The sequence below is a fragment of the Hyperoodon ampullatus genome (genome assembly GCF_949752795.1).
Source record: "Hyperoodon ampullatus genome assembly, chromosome: X".
NCBI lineage: Eukaryota > Metazoa > Chordata > Mammalia > Artiodactyla > Ziphiidae > Hyperoodon > Hyperoodon ampullatus.
In genome coordinates, this window is record NC_136913.1 from 64,080,358 (window position 1) to 64,104,109 (window position 23,752).

Here is a 23,752-nt window from a genome sequence, read left to right on the forward strand (position 1 = left end):
GAATCAAAGCATTTTTACCAAAGTAGTCTCATTGTAAGTCAACTCCTCTGATCAAGAAATGTGAATAACGTTGGAATAACAAAGTAGTTACTCTGTGATGAGCTAAAATGAGTCGAACACGAGCCAAATAAGCCAAAGAAAATTTCCAGTGCACCCAGAAATAGAACATGAAGCATAATGAGAGTTGTGTACTGGGGGAGAACTGAAGCAACAGGCCAAATTGGCCTGCAGCAACTTGACACATAAGTGTTGGAAATAAGTTAGAGAGACAGAGGAGCACACATAAAAGCCGCTATAAATAGCTGTTGCAGACACAGATCACATGACAACACTTTGTTTATGCAATAATTATATCTATACTTGCCCAAGGGTACTTACCTATTAAGCAGCAGAGCCATAACTCAAACTTAAGTCCTGACCCTAAAGTCTGTGCTGTCAACCTAAACTGTAATGCCTCCTCACGTACTTCTCAACAAGGCCCATAGAGTTTAAGGAGCATACCAAAGCTGTTTTCACTCCCTAATACTGTGGGCAATCCTGTGTGTTGTAAAGCAGCAACCAAACTTTTCTTGGCAATGAATGATCTTGTAGAAATTTTCCTTTGACTGTGGGACTCCATGCAGATGGCACAATAAGAATCATTCTCTTTTTTTTTTTTTTTTTTTTTTTTGCGGTACGCGGGCCTCTCACTGTTGTGGCCTCTTCCGCTGCGGAGCACAGGCTCCGGACGCGCAGGCCCAGCAGCCATGGCTCACGGGCCCAGCCGCTCCGCAGCATGTGGGATCCTCCCGGACCGGGGCACGAACCCGTGTCTCCTGCATCGGCAGGCGGACTCTCAACCACTGCGCCACCAGGGAAGCCCTCATTCTCTTTCTGAGAACTATGCATACCATTGCTCAGAAAGTAATCAAGTGGATCCCTTAGAAATGTTGCTAGATATACCATGATTTCAAGCTCCTTGAAAATCTAATTAGCTAGCTGTTTCATATCTCCATGGTTTTACTCTGATGTGAAGGAGCCAGTGAACTGTGAAAACATGTCTTCTTCTCTGTGTGCCATGTAGGTCCATGATGAAGCTGTATGCAGCATGATGTTTTTAATCTTTCAGAGCTCACTTCAGTTTTCACCTTAAACTGTCCCTTAAAAGAAGGTGGTGATTTCAACAAGATGATCCAAAGGCCAGCAGAGTGGAGTGAGAAAATGAGAATAGAAAGATCAGAGAGGGTTATCTGGGAAATTATTTCAATGAGGCAGGTTACAAAGGGGTTAATAGGCTTGAGTATGACATCAATCTTTAGGCTGAGCCTGATGAATATTCTTTTCAGACTACTGATGTAACATCTTTAAGATTCCTCTGGCTATAAAAACCCATGATTATGTGATTTCTTGCTAAGCAGAAAATCATTACTTTCCTTATTTTGAGTGAGGCTTTCTAGCAAAATTGGATTTTTAGAAAGATCTATTATTATCTAGGCAACTGCAATAATTATGACACAGTATTAATAATCATGGAGAAGGAAGGGAACACAGGTACATGGAGGCAGTACTGGATGGTATGATAAAAAAAGGGTCTATATGACATTGTATTCACTTCCTGTTGTTACATAAAAAATTAGCACACACTTGGCAGCTTAAAACAACATACATTTATTATTTCACAATTTCTGTGGGTCAGGAATATTGTTACAAATCAGCTGCATCTTCTGCTCAGAGCCTTACCAAGATAAAATCAAGGTGTCATTCAGGTCGGCAATCTCACCTGAGGTGTGGGATACCTCTTCCCTGCTCCCTGGTTGCTGGCAAAAATCACTTCCTTGCTGTTGTCGGACTGAATTCATTGTTTTCTTGCTGGATGTTGGCTGGGAACTGCTCTCAGCTTCTAGAAGCATCCTCAGTTTCTTTCCAGGTAAGCCCCTTGATAGGCAATGAACTTGGTTGCTTCTTCAGGGCCAGCAAGAGAATCTCTTTTGCTCATTTTTAATTGAGATAAAATTGGTGTATAACATTGTATTAGTTTTAGGTGTACAACAAAATGATCTTATATATATATATAGATATAGATATAGATATAGATATATAGATAGATAGATATAGAAAATGATTCCCACACTAAGTTTAGTTAGCATCCATCACCCCACATAGTTACTAATTCTTTTCTTGTGATGAGCACTTTTAAGATCTACTCTCTTTTCTCCACTGTATATTCTTGCCTCCTTTATCAAAGATAAGGTGACCATGTGTGCGTGGGTTTATCTCTGTGATTCCTATCCTGTTCCATTGATCTATATTTCTGTTTTGGTGCCAGTACCATACTGTCTTGATTGCTGTAGCTTTGTAGTATAGTCTGAAGTCAGGGAGCCTGATTCTTCCAGCTCGGTTTTTCTTTCTCAACATTGCTTTCGCTATTCGGGGTCTTTTGTGTTTCCATACAAATTGTGAGATTTTTGTTCTAGTTCTGTGAAACATGCCAGTGGTAGTTTGATAGGGATTACATTGAATCTGTAGATTGCTTTGGGTAGTAGAGTCATTTTCACAATGTTGATTCTTCCAATCCAAGACCATGGTATATCTCTCCATCTATTTGTATCATCTTTAATTTCTTTCATCAGTGTCTTATAATTTTCCTCATACAGGTCTTTTGTCTCCTTAGGTAGGTTTATTCCTAGATATTTTATTCCTTTTTTTTTTTGACGTTGGGGGTAGGAGTTTATTAATTAATTTATTTATCTTTGCTGTGCTGGGTCCTTGCCCCTGCATGAGGGCTATCTCTAGCTGTGGCAAGCGGGGGCCACTCTTCATCGCGGTGCGCGGGCCTCTCACCATCATGGCCCCTCCCGCTGCGGAGCACAGGCTCCAGACGCGCAGGCTCAGTAGTTGTGGCTCACGGGCCCAGCCGCTCCACGGCATGTGGGATCCTCCCAGACCAGGGCTCGAACCCGTGTCCCCTGCATCGGCAGGCAGACTCTCAACCACTGCGCCACCAGGGAAGCCCGATATTTTATTCTTTTTGTTGCAATGGTAAATGGGAGTGTTCTCTTAATTTCACTTTCAGATTTTTCATCATTAGTGTATAGGAATGCCAGAGATTTCTGTGCATTAATTTTGTATCCTGCTACTCTACCAAATTCATTGATTAGCTCTAGTAGTTTTCTGGTAGCATCTTTAGGATTCTCTATGTATAGTATCATGTCATCTGCAAACAGTGACAGCTTTACTTCTTCTTTTCTGATTTGGATTCCTTTTATTTCTTTTTCTTCTCTGATTGCTGTGACTAAAACTTCCAAAACTATGTTGAATAATACTGGTGAGAGTGGGCAACCTTGTCTTGTTCCTGATCTTGGTGGAAATGGTTTCAGTTTTTCACCTTTGAGGACGATGTTGGCTGTGGGTTTGTCATATATGGCCTTCATTATGTTGAGGAAAGTTCCCTCCATGCCTACTTTCTGCAGGGTTTTTATCATAAATGGGTGTTGAATTTTGTCCAAAGCTTTCTCTGCATCTATTGAGATGATCATATGGTTTTTCTCCTTCAATTTGTTAATATGGTGTATCACATTGATTGATTTTTGTATACTGAAGAATCCTTGCATTCCTGGAATAAACCCCACTTGATCATGGTGTATGATCCTTTTAATGTGCTGTTGGATTCTGTTTGCCAGTATTTTGTTGAGGATTTTTGCATCTATGTTTATCAGCGATTGCCAACAAACACATGAAAGAATGCTCAACATCATTAATCTTTAGAGAAATGCAAATCAAAACTACAATGAGATATCATCTCACACCAGTCAGAATGGCCATTATCAGAAAAACTACAAATAATAAATGCTGGAGTGGGTGTGGAGAAAAGGGAACCCTCTTGCACTGTTGGTGGGAATGTAAATTGATACAGCCACTATGGCAAACAGTATGAAGGTTCCTTTAAAACTAAAAATAGAACTACCATACGACCCAGCAATCCCACTACTGGGAATATACCCTGAGAAAACCATAATTCAAAAAGAGTCATGTATCACAATGTTCACTGCAGCTCTGTTTACAATAGTCAGGACATGGAAGCAACCTAAGTGTCCATCAACAGATGAATGGATACAGAAGATGTGGCACATATATACAATGGAATATTACTCAGCTATAAAAAATAAATGAAATTGAGTTATTTGTAGTGAGGTGGATGGATCTAGAGTCTGTCATACAGACTGAAGTAAGTCAGAAAGAGAAAAACAAATACCATATGCTAACACATATATATGGAATCTAAGAAAAAAAAATGGTCATGAAGAACCTAGGGGCAGGACGGGAATAAAGACACAGACCTACTAGAGAATGGACTTGAGGATATGGGGAGGGGGAAGGGTAAGCTCGGACAAAGCGAGACAGTGCCATGGACATATATAGACTACCAAATGTAAAATACATAGCTAGTGGGAAGTAGCCGCATAGCACAGGGAGATCAGCTCGGTGCTTTGTGACCACCTAGAGGGGTGGGATAGGGAGGGTGGGAGGGAGGGAGACACAAGAGGGAAGAGATATGGGGATATATGTACATTTATAACTAATTAACTTTGTTATAAAGCAGAAACTAACACACCATTGTAGAGCAATTATACTCCAGTAAGGATGTTTAAAAAAAAAAGATCTACTCTCTTAGTAACTTTCAAATAAATATCCAACACAGTATAGTTAACTATAGTCACCATGCTGTATATTACATCCCCAGGACTTATTTATCTTATAACTGGAAATTTGTACCATTTGACCACCATTTTACTTTGACTCTTTCTTCAGGAAAGGCCTGAATCCCCTTTTAAAGGGCTTGCCTGATTATGTGAGGCCCAGTCTGAATAATCTCCCTTTTGATTAACTTAAAGTCAAGTGATTAGGGACCTTAACTACATCTGCAAATTCCTTCACCTTTGCCATAAAATATAACCAAATCAAGAGAGTGATAGCCCATCATATTCACCAATTCTTCCCATACTCAATGGGAAGGTGTTATACAGGGCATGTACACTAGGGGGCAAGAATCTTAGGGGCCATCTTTAAACTTTGCCTATGATGAAAACTGAGGTTCAAGATCAAGTTGTAAATGAATACATATGTCCGCACAAAAACATATAGATGAATGTTCATAGCAACATTACTCATAATAGCCAAAAACTGAAAACAACTCAACTGCTCATCAACTAGTGACTGGATAAACAAAGTATGATATATCCACACAATGGAATATTATTTGACCATACAAAGGAATGAAGTATTGATATGTTACAACATGGACAGCCCTTGAAAACTTTATGCTAAGTGAAAAAATTCAAAACACCACATATTGTAAGGCTCTATTTATATGACATTCCCAGAATAAGGACATCTACAGAGACAGAATGTAGACTAGTGGCTGCCTAAAACTATGGGGTTTAGGGGTAAGTGCTGGAGTGGCTTCTAATGGGTATGGGTTTTTTTTTTCTGAGATGATAAAGTGTTCTAAAGTTGACTGTGGTGATGGTTGCATAACTCTATGAATAAACTAAAAGCTATTGAATTATATTCCTGATAAAGGTGAATTAGATGGTATATGAATTATATCTCAATAAAGCTGCTAATACAAGATCAAGTTGTATTACTTGATAACTTCTTTGAAATTCAGGAATTTAAACCCAGTTTTCTCATCCTTCAGTGGGTGTAACACTTATTTTACAAGGTTGCTGTGAGGATCAAATGATATAATTATGGGGAATTGTTTTGTAAATTGCAAAATGCTATACAATTTTTAAAAATCATTATTATGTAGTCTGTAACTCTGCAATCAAGGCAAATCAAGTTAATTCTTTTTTCAGTCTGTCTTCATAATAGCACTCAATATAATAATTCTTATAGCTGGGTCTCAATTCTATATTTCCAGAGCTAATCCTTCTTGCCCTCGTATGTACGTTTCCTTTTATTCTTAACAGTAATGGAGAACAGTTGCTCAATACTACCTTTCATCTACTTGAAGTCTTTTATTTAAAATTCCTCAATCTTCTCACCCATACCAGTAAGCTAATTCAGTTTCAAAGCTAAATAGGCACAATTTCTTTAACCCTTACTCATGAATCCTCACAAATTAAAATACCATTGCCCCTCTTCTGATCCTTTTATATGTAGGAGATAAATAAGGGCTGCAGTCTTAAAAGTAAGATCTGCCTTGAGGTCTATCTACAACAACTGATGTTTAAAGCAAAGGTCATGGAAAGGATAAGAGAACAGGGCCTGGAGGCAACATTTTCTTTGGTTGAAACTAAGATGAATCCAGAGATTACAATTCTCTGGTTTGAAGTAGCAGATGAAATCACAGAGGAAAAAGTTGACAGGCATGTCAATGACATGTTAAAATGCTTGCAATATAATGCTAAAGGGAAAGGCTAAATTTAAAAAAAATAGTAGATGTAGTATATTCATGTAGAGAAAATTTGAAAAGTGGAAACAGCTGGTTGGTCAATTTTTTGATTAGTCAAATTTTTTTAAGTTCTCTAATATTGTTTTCTGTTTTAAAAATAATAAATATAATGTAAAATAAGGAAGTATTCTCATATCATGGAGAGTTCCTGAAATATAAGTCATTCTATAGTGTGATTCTGGAGACATTATTAGTAAGATCAAAGTGAAAAATTATCAACTGAGCCCATAACCAATAAAAGACATGTTAAATTTAGCATTTAAACAGGATACAAAGCACACTGTAAAGTCATCTAAACTTCAACTGCATTCACAGTGGACACGAGGCATACTCATAAAAATGGTGCAGGGAGGGCAAGCATAATGAGATTTTCTTAGACATTTTGAAAGATCGTATCAAAAGAGAACTTTCAAATCATTATCCTAATGTCTCATCACTTGTGACACCAAATACAAGGTTTAAGAAACTATCATAAATCATTACAGAGAACTTACCAAGTCTTAACTTATCTGAGGAATCTGAATTTTTGCCTTGTCCATGATTATTTAAAAATAATAATATTAGTATCTTCTGCTACCATAACAAAAATTAAACAACTAATATATCTATGATTATTTAAAAATAATAAAATTCTGAGCTTCTGCTGCTACAATTAAAAATAAAAAATACTAAATGGACATATTTACAGAATATGTCCACCTGAGTTTATTTTACCTCACAACAACTAAGAAGAATTTGAGCTCATAGATGAGCTGACTTGCCCAAACACAGCTGCTGGAGAATTTGCACCCAAGTGCTCTAATTTACAAATCTATTTTGAGGTAAATTGTGAGTCAAATTCAGGAAATTCATTAAGGAAATAATAGTAAAGGTCAATGAAGCCAAAGGGAACTGGGAAGAGGAATCAGACTTTCAGCAGTTTGTGGAATTGAAACTAAGGTACTGAATGCATTTCACTAGTCCCTTAGGTCATTTGTAGTCTGGTACATTAATTATACCCAGTAGATTCATTGTTGCTTTCCATAAGAACTAATACCAGTAATTTTTATGCCTATTAATATGCATGGCCACTCTAGATAATTAAGTATATATTAATGAGAAGTTTTAAGATAACATGATGTCCTATTTAGAGGCTGGGGAAGTTTTAATAAGAGAAAAAACTATCCCCCATTCCCCAATTCCCAACCTTACTCATCTCAGTGTAGTAAATCATGAAATTATGCCAGTTCTTCCTGCATGATGCCTCTAATTTCGGGTTAGGGTAATATCAGTGGTTTTGAAACTGAGCAGGACTCTGCAGGGCATTCCCAGGGACAGAGCCTGCTCCCAACACCAGCCCCCACCCTGTGTCCCCTGCCTCTTGTTTGTAGAAAAGCTTTAGCCTCCTAGGCTTTCCTCAAGTTCAAAGGAGCAAATTTAATCAGAGAAGTAAGAAAATGCAGAAACAAAGGAGAAGAGTCAAGCAAGACAAAATAATAATAGTTTAGCCATAAAACACAGTCAAGGACCTTTAGTTCCTCATCAAGGGCTGTAGATAATATCCTGAACCATAATCTTGAATTGTTTTGCAGATACTAAAACCCCCACCAGGTAGAAGAAGTTAACTGCTTGCTGACCACAAGTACATAGACCTCAGACTGGATAGAACTGGAAGGTTGATGTTGTTAACTCCCAAAACACCACCCTGTTACCTCACCACCAAACAATCAGAAGGATGTACATGAGCTGATCATGCACCCCATAACCCTCTCCCTCACACTGCCTTTAAAAACCCTTCCCTGAAATCCACTGGAGAGTTTGGGTCTTCTGAGCATGAGCTGCCCATTTTCCTTGCTTGGCCCAACATTGGGCACCTTGCAATAAATGCTGTACTTTCCTTCACCACAGCCTGGTGTTAGTACATTGGCTTTGCTGATGTCTGATAAGCAAATCCAAGTTTGGTTCAGAAACAGTTTCTTAGGCTCAAAAATTCCTTCCATGATTACTTCCCTCCATTTAATGGTTCCTGTGCATTACTGATGGATTAATCTTACTTTTTAAACCTGATTTTCCTGATCAGTATCTCACAGTATTGCTCACTACTAAATTCAAATTATTCAAAATGACACTCATACTATTTCTTTAACTGGCCCTACCTTAATCTTATTTCTGTTTCCCTACTCCCCTTCCAAGGTCTCAGTTCCAATCAGTTGAGCTTTCAACACAGATTCCATTTGCTATAATGACTTAGAAAGAAAAAAATTGTTCTAATTATCAATACTTCCATTGTCAAGTATATATCATGTAATGTTTCTGAGCAATACATAGAGAAGCAGATTCAACTGGCTAAGAAATGAAAGATAGCTCTTCCTTTTTCAAATTCTAAGTCAATGCTGTCAGTTGACAAATTCTAAGTCAATACACAGTCAAATCTTGTGCATGTGAAGCCATCAAAAAATGTAGTGATTTATAGAAGCAGATTCTAAGAAGCCTGCATATTTAAAGGGGAAAACTAAAGTTTTAAAGTTGTTTCCTTCCCTCTTACACTGTTGGTAGGAATGTAAATTGGTACAACCACTATGCAGAATACTATGGAGGTTCCTTAAAAACCTAAAAAATAGAACTGCCATATGATCCAGCAATCCCACTCCAGGCATATATCTGGAGAAAATCATAATGTGAAAAGATACATGTACCCCAGCGTTCATTGCAGCACTATTTACAATAGCCAAGACATGGAAGCAACCTAAATGTCCATTGACAGAGGAAAGGATAAAGAAGATATGGTTCATATGTACAATGGAATATTACTCAAACATAAAAATCAATGAAATAATGCCATTTGCAGCAACATGGATGGACTCATGTCAAGGAGAAATTTTTCCTATGATTTCTTCTAGGAGTTTCATAGCTTCAGGTTTTGGGTCCTCGGTTCTGTTCCATTGGTCTATATGTCTAGATTTTGTGCCATTACCATACTGTTTTATTTACTATAGCTTCATAGGATAGCCTGAAATCAGAAGTGTGATGCCTCCTGCTTTGGTCTTCTTTCTCAGCATTTCTTTGACTACCTGGGGTTCTTTGTGGTTCCATATAAATTCTCAGAAAGTTTTTCTATTTCTGTAAAAAATGCCACTGGACACTTGATAGGGATTGCATTGAATCTACAGATGGCTTCTGGTAGTGTTGACATTTTAACAATATTAATTCTTCTAATCCTTGAACTTGGTATACTTTTCCATTTATTTACATCTTCTTGGATTTCTTTCATTAATATCTTGTAGTTTTGAGAGTAGACATCTTTCACCTCTTTGGTTAAATTTATTCCTAAGTATTTTATTGTTTTTCATGCTATTGTAAATTGAATCTCTTTCATTTCTTTTTCAGAAAATTCATTGTTAGTGTATAGAAACACTAATGATTTTTTTTCTTTATTAGTCTGTAATTTTCTTTTTTTGTAGTATCTTTGTCTGGTTTTGGTATCAGGGTGATGCTGTCCTCATAGAATGAGTTTGGGAATGTTCCTTCCTCTGCAATTTTTGGAAGAGTTTGAGAATGATGGGTGTTAGCTCTTCTCTAAATGTTTGATAGAATTCACCTGTGAAGCCATCTGGTCATGGACTTTTGTTTGTTGGATGATTTTTAATCACAGTTTCAATTTCAGTGCTTGTGATTGGTCTGTTCATGTCTTCTATTTCTTCCTGGTTCAGTCTTGGAAGGTTATACCTTTCTAAGAATTTGTCCAATTTTTCCAGGTTGTCCATTTTATTGGCAGAGTGTTGCTTGTAGTAGTCTCTTAGGGTGCTTTGTATTTCTGTGGTGTCTGTTGTAACTTCTCCTTTTTCATTTCCAATTTTATTGATTTCAGTCCTCTCCCTCTTTTTCTTGATGAGTCTGGCCAATGGTTTACCAATTTTGTTTATCTTCTCAAAGAACCAGTATTTAGTTTTATTGATCTTTGCTATTGTTTTCTTTGTGTCTATTTCATTTATTTCTGCTCTGATCTTTATGATTACTTTCCTTCTGCTAACTTTGGGTTTTGTTTGTTCTTCTTTCTCCAGTTCCTTTAGGTGTAAGGTTAGATGGTTTGTTTGAGATTTTTCTTGTTTCTTGAGGTAGGCTTGTATTGCTATAAACTTCCCTCTTAGAACTGCTTTTGCTGCATCCCATAGGTTTTGGATTGTTGTGTTTTCTTTGCCATTTGTCTCTAGATATTTTTTGATTTCCTCTTTGATTTCTTCAGTGATCTCTTGGCTATTTAGTAAGGTATTGTTTAGCCTACATGTGTTTGTGATTTTACGTTTTTTCCCTGTAATTGATTTCTAATCTCATGGCATTGTGGTTGGGAAAGATGCTTGATATGTTTTCAATTTTCTTAAATTTACTGAGGTTTGATTTGTGACTCAAGCTGTGATCTATCCTGGAGAATGTTCCATGCACACTTGAGAAGAAAGTGTAATCTGCTGTTTTTGGATGGAATTTTCTACAAATATCAATTAAATCTATCTGGTCTATTGTGTCATTTAAAGCTTGTGTTTCCTTATTAATTTTCTGTTTGGATAATCTGTCCATTGGTGTAAGTGAGGTGTTAAAGTACCCCACTAATACTGTGTTACTGTTGACTTCCTCTTTTATAGCTGTTAGCAGTTGCCTTATGTATTGAGGTGCTCCTATGTTGGTGCATATATGTTTATAATTGTTATATCTTCTTCTTGGATTGATCCCTTGATCGTTATGTAGTATCCTTCCTTGTCTCTTGTAACATTCTTTATTTTAAAGTCAATTTTATCTGATATGAGTATAGCTACTCCAGCTTTCTTTTGATTTCCATTTTCCTGGAATATCTTTTTCCATCCCCTCACTTTTAGTCTGTATGTGTCCCTATGTCTGAAGTGTGTCTGTTGTAGACAGCATATATATGGGTCTTGTTTTTGTATCCATTCAGCAAGCCTGTGTGTTTTGGTTGGAGCATTTAATCCATTCACGTTTAAGCTAATTATTGATATTTATGTTCCTTTTCCCATTATCTTCATTGTTTTGGGTTTGTTTTGTAGGTCCTTTTCTTCTCTTGTGTTTCCCACTTAGAGAAGTTCCTTTAGCATTTGTTGTAGAGCTGGTTTGGTGGTGCTGAATTGTTTTATCTTTTGCTTGTCTGTAAATCTTTTGATTTCTCCATCGAATCTAAATGAAATCCTTGCTGGGTAGAGTAATCTTCATTGTAGGTTCTTCCCTTTCGTCACTTTAAATATGTCATGCCACTCCCTTCTGGCTTGTAGAGTTTCTGCTGAGAAATCAGCTGTTAACCTTATGGGAGTTCCCTTGTATGTTGTTTGTCATTTTTCCCTTGTTGCTTTCAATAATTTTACTTTGTCTTTAATTTTTGCCAATTGATTACTATGTGTCTCAGCATGTTTCTCCTTGGGTTTATGCTGCATGGGACTGTCTGCATTTCCTGGACTTGGGTGGCTATTTCCTTTCCCATGTTAGGGAAGTTTTCGACTATAATCTCTTCACATATTTTCTCGGGTCCTTTCTCTCTCTCTTCTCCTTCTGGGACGCCTCTGATGAGAATGTTGTTGCGTTTAATGTTGCCCCAGACGTTTCTTAGGTTGTCTTCCTTTCTTTTCATTTGTTTTTCTTTATTCTGTTCTGCAGCAGTGAATTCTGCTATTCTGTCTTCCAGGTCACTTATCCTTTCTTCTGCCTCAGTTATTCTGCTACTGATTCCTTCTGGTTTATTTTTCATTTTAGTTATTGTATTGTTCATCTCTGTTTGTTTGTTCTTTAATTCTTCTAGGTCTTTCTTAATCACTTTTTGCATCTTCTCGATCTTTGTCTTCATTCTTTTTCTGAGGTCCTGCATCATCTTCACTATCATTATTCTGAATTTTTTTCTGGAAGGGTGCCTGTCTCCACTTCATGTAGTTTTTTTCTGGGGTTTTATGTTGTTCCTTCATCTGGTACATAGCCCTCTACATTTTCATCTTGTCTATCTTTCTCTGAATGTCATTGTTGTTCCACAGGCTGCAGGATTGTTGTTCTTCTTGCTTCTGCTCAACACTGATGATTTTTGTATGATAGTTTTGTATCCTGTAACTTTATTGAATTTGTTGATTAGTTCTTACAGTTTTTTTGTTGAGTCTTTAGGATTTTCTACATATAAAATCATATCATCTGCAAATAGAAACAATTTTTCTTCTTCCTTTCCAATTCTTATGCCTTTTATTTCTTTTTCTTGTCTGATTGCTCTAGCTAGGACTTCCAGTGTTATGTTGAATAGGAGTGGTGAGAGTACGCATCCTTGAATTGTTCCTGATCTTAGCAGGAAAGCATTCAACCTTTTGCCTTTGAGTATGATGTTAGCTGTGGGCTTGTCATATATGGCCTTTATTATGTTGTGATCCGTTCCTTTTATGAGTAATTTGTTAAGTGTTTTTATCATGAACAGATGTTAATTTTGTCACATAGTTTTGCTGAACCTATTGAGGGGATCATATGATTCTTTACTTTCATTTTATTAATGTGATATATCACATTGATTGATTTGTGTATGTTGAACCATCCTGCATCTTTGCATCCTTGCATCCGAGAGATAAATCCCAGTTGATAATAATGAATGATCCTTTTAATGTGCTGCTGAATTTTGTTGAGAACTTTTTCATCTATATTCATCAGGGATATTGGTCTGTAGTTTTCTTTTCTAGTAGTGTCCTTCTCTGGCTTTGGGATCAGGATAATGCTGGCCTTGTAAAGTGAGTTCTGGATTGTTCCTTCCTCTTTGATTTTTCTGCAATAGTTTGAGAAGTATTGGTATTAATTGTTTAAATATTTGGTAAAGTTCACCAGTGAAGCCATCTGGTCATGGGCTTTACTTCATTGAGAGAGTTTTGATTACTGATTCTATCTCCTTACTAGTAATTAGTCTATTCTGACTTTCTATTTCTTCCTTTTTCAGTCTTGGTAGATTGTATGTTGTAAAGAATTTTTCCATTTCTTCTAAATTGTACAGTTTGTTGGCATATAATTGTTCATAGTAGCCTTTTATGAGCCCTTGGATTTCTGTGGTATCAGTTCTAATGTCTTCTTTTTCATTTATAATTTCGTTCATTTGGGTCCTTTCTCTTTTTTCCTTAGTTAGTATAGCTAAGGGTTGGTAAATTTTGTTCATCTTTTCAAAGAAAAGACTCTTAGTTTAAGTTAAGCTTTTCTACTGTTTTTCTGTTCTCTATTTCATTATTTCTGCTCCCTTCTTTATTATTTCCTTCCTTTTCCTAACTTTGGGCTCCATTTGTTCTTCTTTTTCTAATTCCTTAAGGCATAGAGTTAGGTTGTTTATTTGGGGAGATTATGATATATATTTTTAATATTTTAAAATTTTTTATTTATTTATTTTTGGCTGTGTTGAGTCTTCGTTGCTGTGTGCAGGCTTTTTCTAGTTGCAGTGAGCGGGGACTACTCTTCATTGTGGTGCACAGGCTTCTCATTGTGGTGGCTTCTCTTGTTGTGGAGCATGGGCTCTAGGCACATGGGCTTCAGTAGTTGTGGCACTTGGCCTCAGTAGTTGTGGCTCGTGGGCTCCAGAGCACAGGCTCAGTAGTTGTGTCACACAGGCTTTGTTGCTCCACGGATGTGGGATCTTCCCGGACCAGGACTCGAACCCGTGTCTCTTGCATTGGCAGGAGGATTCTTAACCACTGCGCCAACATGGAAGCCCTATTTTGGGAGATTTTTATATCCTGATGTTTGTATTCCTTAAGGCCATTCAAATTCCTCTGCTCAGATTCTCTACTCACCAAATAGCCTTCTTTCCAGTCCTATTTTTTTCTTTTTTTATGAAAAATAATAATTTAAATAAAAATGTACAAAAGGTAAATGACTAGTTCTGTGAATTCTTTTAAAGGTGAATACCTTTAAAAGTGGAAGTAGCTACCACTCAGGTGAAGAAATAGAACATTGCCAAATTCCTAGAAGCCCCCAATCACAAACCTTCCCTTCCCCTCAAAAGAAAACTAATAAATCCTTACTTTGGTTAGTTTTACCTTGTTTTCAATTTTATTTAATGGAATCACATAGTGATTTTCTTCAATTGGTATTTTTACTCAACATTTTGTTTGCAAGATACATTTATGTTGCATGTAGCTGTATAATTTATTTTTATTAGTGCATAGTATTCCATTCTATGAATATGCCACAATGTGTTCATCTACTCTCTTGTTGGTGGGTATTTGGATTGTTTCCAGTTTGGGGTCATTATGAGTAATGCTGCTATAAACATTCTTATGTATGTCCTTTGGTGTATATTTGCTTGTATTTCTGCTGTGAATATACTGAGAAGCAGAATTGTTGAGTCATGTATCTTCACTAATACTTAATATTGTACCTCTTTTTCATTTTAGACATTCTGTTGATGTGTAGTGATATCATTATAAATTTGATTTATATTTTCTTTATGTAATTTTCATTTTCCCTATGACAATGAAGTTGAATGTTTTTTTCATTTTTATCAGCAATTGGGATGCCTTCCTTTGTGAAATGTTTGTTCAAGACCCCTGCTCATTTTAATGTATTTTTTATTTGTAAGCATGTTTAGGTATTCTGCTATAAGTTCTTTATTGGTTACATGTTTTACAAAAACTTCTCCCACACTGAATCTCCTAAAATTATATGAAGAGCTTCTGGCATTCAAATTTATAATTGCTCTTTAATAGATTCATGGCCTGGACCATATATGTCTCTCTATTTCACCTATCATAGGGGTTCAAGTAATATTTTAGTTAAATAGTTTAAAAATATGGTGAATTGACTTCTGCATAGTTTTTAAATGCTATGCTCAACTTTGCATATACATTCAATATTATAATTTCAAAGATAGTTTTCATATATTACTATGCAACAGATTGTTTCCACTAAAATTGAAAGAGGAATTGTCTAAGTCTTCAGGTGCACAATGGCTCTGGGTCTGTAAAGATTAGGTCCTTAACTGAAAGGACAAGAAGAAACAATACATAAACCACAGCTGAAATAAAATGTCATTTCCATCAAGAACTACATAAGTCTAACAAATTAATAAAGGGCTAATGTTGATATTAACTATGATATTAAAACGATAGATGTTCTAAGGTGATCAACCTCCTGGTGTGAACAAACTAACAGTTGCCTAGGTTGTGGGACTTTCAATACTAAAGCCAGGCCAGCCCTGGGCAAAGTGGGATAGTTAGTCACTGTAGTTTAGCCTTAAAATCATTTTGCCCAGAATGAGGTTCTTATCCTTTTTTTTCTCTTTTGTACTCATGATGTGCTATAATTAAAATTAATATGACTTTTTAAAACTTTGTCTTTCAACTCCCTTCTCTATATTTCACACATTTTCTCCCTACGTCCTTCTGTTTACTAATACAGCAACAAAGTTAGCCTTGTTATTCTTTATTTTTTCCCCTTGACCTTCCATACCAGACTCTTTTTTTGTGTGTGTGACCTTGATACCCAGCAATTATGCAATACACTCCTCTTGGAGGTTGGCTGACAGTGTCACATAGTGGTTTTCTAAACATCTGATATTATGAGACAGCATAAAGCTCCAACAGGAAAAGAACAGGGAAATCTAAATACTCATTTTTTTCCTTAATGCACATTATGTGTTCTTTAATTCACTCAACATTTCTATAACAAAGCACGGTGGCATTATAAAAGCATTGTAATAGGTGAAAAGTTAAATGCCACAAAAATGGGCCTTTGTCCTTTAATTGAAGGAGCTCATAATCTAGCAAAGGACATTGAAGTGTAAACAAGTAACAAATGCAAAGTAGAATTACCAAATAGAAGCACGAGGAAAATTATGTTGGTGTAAAAGGGAAAAAATAATTTTGACTGAGAAGGGGCATGGACCAGAGAAAATGTCTCACAATAAAAAGCATTTGAACTGAGTTTTGAAGGATAGAATTTCAGGAGAAGCAAAGGTGGAGTGGAGAGTATTTCGGGTTAATGAACCAACAGAGGTGAGAGTATACACTATGTATTACAATATAGTCAGAGGAATGTAGTAGCAGATGAAGTTATAGAAGTAGGACAGGTAAGATTATAGAGGTCTAGCAACAATATTAATAAAAGCTAACATTTACTGAGCTCTTATGTTATACTAAGCATATAGTATGATTTCATCAGCCATCACATTAACTCTAATGGGATAGGTACTAACTCGTAGTCCCATTTCATTCGTGAGGAAATTTAAGTTCAGAGACATTAAGTAAACATCTTCAGGTTTAACAACAAGGAAATGGTCCACAAAGATTCAAAACCAAATCTACTTTATTCACAGGCCTGTGCTCTTAACCACTAGGCTCTGCAACTTAAAGATTTTGGAATTTATTTTGTGAGCAGTTGGAGGCCATTTGAGGAGGGGACTAAATATAATTCAACTTGTGTTAGGAAGCAAACTGGCAACAGTGAGAAGGATGGATTGGAAGGGAGAGAGACTAGACAAGGAAACAAGTTAGTAGGCTATGGCAATAGTTTAGTTGAAAGATGATGAGAGACTGTAATAGGTAGTGGTAGAGGAAGTGAGAAGGGACAGATTTAATATTGTGTAAGTAGATTGGACAGCCTTGGTGACTGCTCAGAGAGGAACTGTTAAAAAAGCAAGAGGATTTCTAATCATGATGATTGGGAAGATGATGGTCCATTTAAACAAGAGAGGGAACACAGAGTTATAGGTCTTGGGGTGCATTATGAAGAGTGGGATTGAAGAAGGTAATGAGTGCGGTCTAGGACATGTTGAATTTGAGGTCTTAGAAGAGACTACAGATAGAAATTGTCATCTGAAGTAAAGTGACTATTTCAAAGCTCTTTAATCATAAACAATTGAGACTGAAAAGTTTCAATCATAACCTTTTCCATTTAAGTCAGGGTAACAACTCATTCATTTTACTTGGCATTTTAAATCATGAAGAGCTACTATGTCATAACTGCCACTATATAAAGGGCCCAACATTCATTAGTTGCAAGTTGTGTCCAAGCGGTTGAATTCAGTGTTACATAATCTACAGTAAAATTCTTAGTGCCTGTTACAGCCCCTCAAATGTTGGTGATGGTATTGATAATGTCGAGTTTGGATTTTAATATTTCCATGGCTTCTTTAAAAGCTTTTCTTCTTAAAATATTTGGTAATTATGAAAGCAAAGTATCACTTGAGAAACATTGCCCCACAATCCTTACTACAATGCCTTGTCTAGGAAACCTATACATAGCTATTGAAGATGTCTGATTTTATTCAATACAACATAAAGGCAGACCACCTAAATCAAATAACATACAACAAATTTGAGAAAATGAAGTGACCATTACTGAGATAAGACATGACAGGTGAATTAAGTCTGTGGAGAATTCTAATGATCAAGAAAGAAATGATACAAACAGCTCATACAGCTCAATAGCAAAAAAACAAACAACCCAATAAAAAAATGGGCAGAAGATCTAAATAGACATTTATCCAAAAAAAAAGACATACAACTGGCCAAGAGGCACATGAAAAGATGTTCAACATCACTAATTATTAGAGAAATGCAAATCAAAACTACAGTAAGGTATCACCTCACACTGGTTGGAATGACCATCATCAAAAAACCTACAAATATGGACTTCCCTGGTGGCACAGTGGTAAAGAATCCGCCTGCCAATGCAGGGGACACGGGTTTGAGCCCTGGTCTGGGAAGATCCCGTATGACACAAAACAACTAAGCCCATGTGCCACAACTAATGAGCCTGTGTCCTAGAGCCTGCGTACCACAACTACTGAGCCTGCGCACCTAGAGCCCATGCTCTGCAACAAGGACAAGCCACTGCAATGAGAAGCTCATGCACTGCAACAAAGAGTAGCCCCCACTCACCACAACTAGAGAAAGCCCACACGTAGCAACGAAGACCCAACACAGCCAAAAATAAATAAATAAATAAATTTATTTTAAAAAATCTACAAACAGTAAGTGCTTGAGAGGGTGTGGAGAAAAGGGAACCCTCTTGCACTGTTGGTGGGAATGTATATTGATACAGCCAATATGGGGAACAGTATGGAGGTTCCTTAAAAAACTAAAAATAGAACTACCATATGACCTAGCAATCCCACTACTGGGCATATACTCTGAGAAAACCATAATTCAAAAAGGGTCATGTACCACAATGTTAATTGCAGCACTATTTACAATAGACAGGACATGGAAGCAACCTAAGTGTCCATCGAGAGATGAATGGATAAAGAAGATGTGGTACATATATACAATGGAATATTACTCAGCCATAAAAAGGAATGAAATTGGGTCATTTGTAGAGACATGTATGGGCCTAGAGACTGCCATACAGAGTGAAGTAAGTCAGAAAGAGAAAAAAAATATGGTATATTAATGTATATATGTGGAATCTGAAAAAAATTGGTATAGATGATCTCATTTACAAAGCAGAAATAGAGACACAGATGTAGAGAACAAACGTATGGATACCAAGGGGGAAGGGGGGATGGGAGGAATTGGAAGATTGGAGTTGATGTATATACACCATTGATACTATGCATAAAATAGATAAGTAATTAGAACCTACTGTATAGCACAGGGAACTCTACTCAGTGCTCTGTGGTGACCAAAATGAGAAGGAAATCCAAAAAGTAGGGGATATATGTATACAAATAGCTGATTAACTTTGTTGTACAGTGTAAACTAACACAATGTTGTAAAGCAACTATACTCCAAAAAAAAAAAAAAGATGTGGGACATATATGCAATGGAATATTACTGGGCCATAAAAAAGAACAAAATAAGGCCATTTTCAGGAATATGAATGGACCTAGAGATTGTCATGCTGAGTGAAGTACGTCAGACAAAGACAAATATCACATGATAATGCTTATATGTAGAATCTTTAAAAAATGGTACAAATGCACCTATTTACAAAACAGAAATAGAGACACAGATGTAGAAAACAAATTTATGGTTACCAAGGGGGAAGGGGGGCAGGGGTAAATTGGGAGATTGGGATTGACATATACGCACTACTATATATTATTTTATATATAAATAAAATACTCTATTCAATACTCTGTAATGGCCTATAGGGGAATAGAATATAAAAAAAGTGTGGATATATGTATATGTATAACTGACTCACTTTGCTGTACAGCAGAAACTAACACAACATTGTAAATCAACTATACTCCAATAAAAAATAATTTAAAAAGAAAGAAATGAAATAATGTAGACATGATATAGTAAAACAGATTTTCTAAGTAAACTAATAATGAGTCTTTACACACCACAAATTAATCATCATACTAGGCAAGAAATCTGAGTTTCACACATACTAGGTTTTTCTTTTCTTATAGCAGTTTATTCTTATTGAGATCTACTTCACATAAGACACAATTCATCATTTTAAAGGATACACTTCAGTGGTTTTTAGTATATTCACTGTAACCATCATGTCTAATTCCAGAACTTTTCCATCCCTCCATTCAAAGAAACCCCATACCTATTAGCAGTTAGTCCAAGCACCCTCCCTCTCCCCATCTTCTAGCAACCACTAGTCTACTTTCTCTCTCTGTGGACTTGCCTGAACTAGACATTTCATATGAATGGAATCATACAATATTTAGCCTTATGTGTCTGGCTTATTTCCATTAGCATAATGTTTTCAAGGTCCATACATGTTGCAACATGTACTTAATTCCACTTTATTGCTGAAAGATATTCCATTGTTTAGATACCACATTTTCTGTATACCTTCATCAGCTGATAGACATTTGGGTTGTTTTCACTTTTTGGATATTATGAATAATGGTGATATAAAATTTCTGTATGGGTATTTGTATGGCCATATATTTTCATTTATCTTGGATTTATACCAAGGAGTGGAATTGCTGGATAATATGGTAATTCAGTGGTTAACTTTTTTCCTTTTCACATTTATTTATTTATTTATTTTTATTTTATTTAAAATTTATTTTATTTTTATAAAATTTTAAAGGTTACTTTCCATTTACAGTTCTTACAAAATATTGGCCAAATTCCCCATGTTGTACAATATATCCTTGAGACTATCTTACACCCAACAGTTTGCATCTCTCAATCCAGCACCCCTATATTGTCCCTCCCCACTCCCCACTGGTAACACTAGTTCATTTTCTATATCTGTGAGTCTGCTTCTTTTGTTACATTCACTAGTTTGTTGTATTTTTTAGATTCCACCTATAAGCGACTTTATACAGTATTTACCTTTCTCTGTCTGACTTGTTTCACTTAGTATAACACTCTCCAATCCATACACGTTGCTGCAAATGGCATTATTTCATTCCTTTTTATGGCTGAATAATATTCCATTGTATATATGTACTTCTTTATCCATTCATCTGGAGATGGACATTTAGGTTGTCTCCATGTTTTGGCTATTGTAAAAAGTGCTATGAACATTGGGAAACACATAACTTTTTTTTTTTTTTTGCAGTACGCGGGCCTCTCACTGCTGTGGCCTCTCCTGTTGTGGAGCACAGGCTCTGGACGCGCAGGCCCAGTGGCCATGGCTCACGGGCCCAGCCGCTCCGTGGCATGTGGGATCCTCCCGGACCAGGGCATGAACCCGTGTCCCCTGCATCGGCAGACGGACTCCCAACCACTGTGCCACCAGGGAAGCCCTCACATATCTTTTTAAAGTACAGTTCTCTCTTGATATATACCCAGGACTGGGACTGCTGGATCATATGGTAGTACTATTTTTAGCTTTTAAAGAACATCCATACTGTTCTCCATAGTGGCTGTATCAATTTACATTCCCACCAACAGTGCAAGAGGGTTCCCTTTTTCCACACCCTCTCCAGCATTTATTGTTTATAGATTTTTTGATGATGACCATTATGACTACTATGAAATAATACCTCACTGTGGTTTTGGTTTGCATTTCTCTAATGATTAGTGTTGCTGAGTATCCTTTCATGTGTTTGTTGGTAATCTGTATGTCTTCTTTGGGGAAATGTCTGTTTAGGTCTTCAACCCACTTTTGGATTGGGATCTTTGTTTAATTGATATTAAGCTGCATGAGCTGCTTGTATATTTTGGAGATTAATGGTTTGTCAGTTCCTTTGTGTGCAAATATTTTCTCCCATTCTAAGGGTTGTCTTTTCACCTTGTTTATGGTTTCCTTTGCTGTGCAAAGGCTTTTAAGTTTCATTAGGGCCCATTTGTTTATTTTTTATTTCATTTCCATTACTCTAGGAGGTGGGTCAAAAAGGATCTTGCTGTGATTTATGTCACAGACTGTTCTGCCTATGTTTTCCTCTAAGAGTTTTATAGTGTCTGGCCTTACATTTAGGTCTTTAATCCATTTTGAGTTTATTTTTGTGTATGGTGTTAGGAAGTGTTCTCATTTCATTCTTTTACATGTAGCTGTCCAATTTTCACAGCTCCACTTATTGAAGAGGCTATCTTTTTTCCATTTTATATTCTTGCCTCCTTTGTTGTAGATTAATTGACTGTAAGTGCATGGATTTATCTCTGGGCTTCCTATCCTGTACCAGTTAGCTATCTTTCTGTTTTTGTGCCAGTACCATACTGTCTTGATTACTATAGCTTTGTAGTATAGTCTGAAGTCAGGGAGCCTGATTCCTCCAGCTCCATTTTTCTTTCTCAAGATTGCTTTGGCTATTCGGGGTCTTTTGTGTTTCCATGCAAATTGTAAAAATTTTTGTTCTAGTTCTGTGAAAAATGCCATTGGTAATTTGAAAGGAATTGCATTGAATCTGTAGAATGTTTTGGGTAGTATAGACATTTTCCCAATATTGACTCTTCTGATCCAAGAACATAGTAATTTTTTCCATTTGTTTGTATCATCTTTGATTTCTTTCATCAGCATCTTATAGTTTTCTGAGTACAGGGCTTTAGCCTCCTTAGGTAGGTTTATTCCTAGGTATTTTATTCTTTTTGTTGCAATGGTAAATGGGATTGTTTCCTTAATTTCTTTTTCTGATCTTTCACTGTTAGTGTATAGGAGTGCTAGAGACTTCTGTGCATTAATTTTGTATCCTGCTCCTTTACCAAATTCACTGATTACTCTAGTAGTTTTCTGGTAGCATCTTTAGGCTTCTCTATGTATAGTATCATGTCATCTGCAAACAGTAACAGTCTTACTTCTTCTTTTCCAATTTGTGTTCCTTTTATTTCTTTTCTTATCTGATTGCCGTGGCTAGGACTTCCAGAACTATGTTAAATGATAGTGCCAAGAGTGGACATCCTTGTCTTGTTCCTAATCTTAAAGGAAATGCTTTCAGTTTTTCACCATTGAGAATGATGTTTGCTGTGGGTGTGTCATATATGCTCTTTATTATATCGAGGTATGCTGCCTGTATGCCCACATTCTGGAGAGTTTTTATCATAAATCGTTGTTGAGTTTGTCAAAAGCTTTTTCTGCATCTATTGAGATGATCATATGGTTTTTATTCTTCAGTTTTTTAATATGGTGTATCACATTAATTGATTTGCACTTATTGAAGAACCGTGCATCCCTGGGATGAATCCCACTTGATCATGGTGTAAAATCCTTTTAATATGTTGTTGTATTCTGTTGGCTAGTATTTTGTTGAGGATTTTTGCATATATTTATCAGTGATATTGGTCTGTAATTTTCTTTTCTTGTAGTATCTTTGTCTGGTTTGGTATCAGGGTGATGGTTGCCTTGTAGGATGAGTTTGGGGGTGTTCCTTCCTCTGCAAGTTTCTGGAAGATTTTGGGAAGCATGGGTGTTAGCTCTTCTCTAAATGTTTGATAGAATTCTCCTGTGAAGCCATCTGATCCTGGACTTTTGTTTGCTGGAAGATTTTAAATCACAGTTTCAATTTCAGTGCTTGTGATTGGTCTGTTCATGTTTTCTAATTCTTCCTGGTTCCGTTTTGGAAGGTTGTACTTTTCTAAGAATTTGTCCATTTCTTCAAGGTTGTCCATTTTATTGGCATATAGTTGCTTGTAGTAGTCTCTCATGATCCTTTGTATTTCTGCAGTGTCATTTGCTACTTCTCCTTTTTCATTTCTAATTCTCTTGATTTGAGTCTTCTCCCTTTTTTTCTTGATGAGTCTGGCTAATGGTTTATCAATTTTGTTTATCTTCTCAAAGAACCAGCGTTTAGTTTGATTGATCTGTGCCATTGTTTCCTTCATTTCTTTTTCATTTATTTCTGATCTGATCTTTATGATTTCTTTCCTTCTGCTAACTTTAGGTGGTTTTTTTGGTTGTTGCTCTTCTTTCTCTAGTTGCTTTAGGTGTAAGATCAGGTTGTTTATTTGAGACTTTTCTTGTTTCTTGAGGTAGGATTGT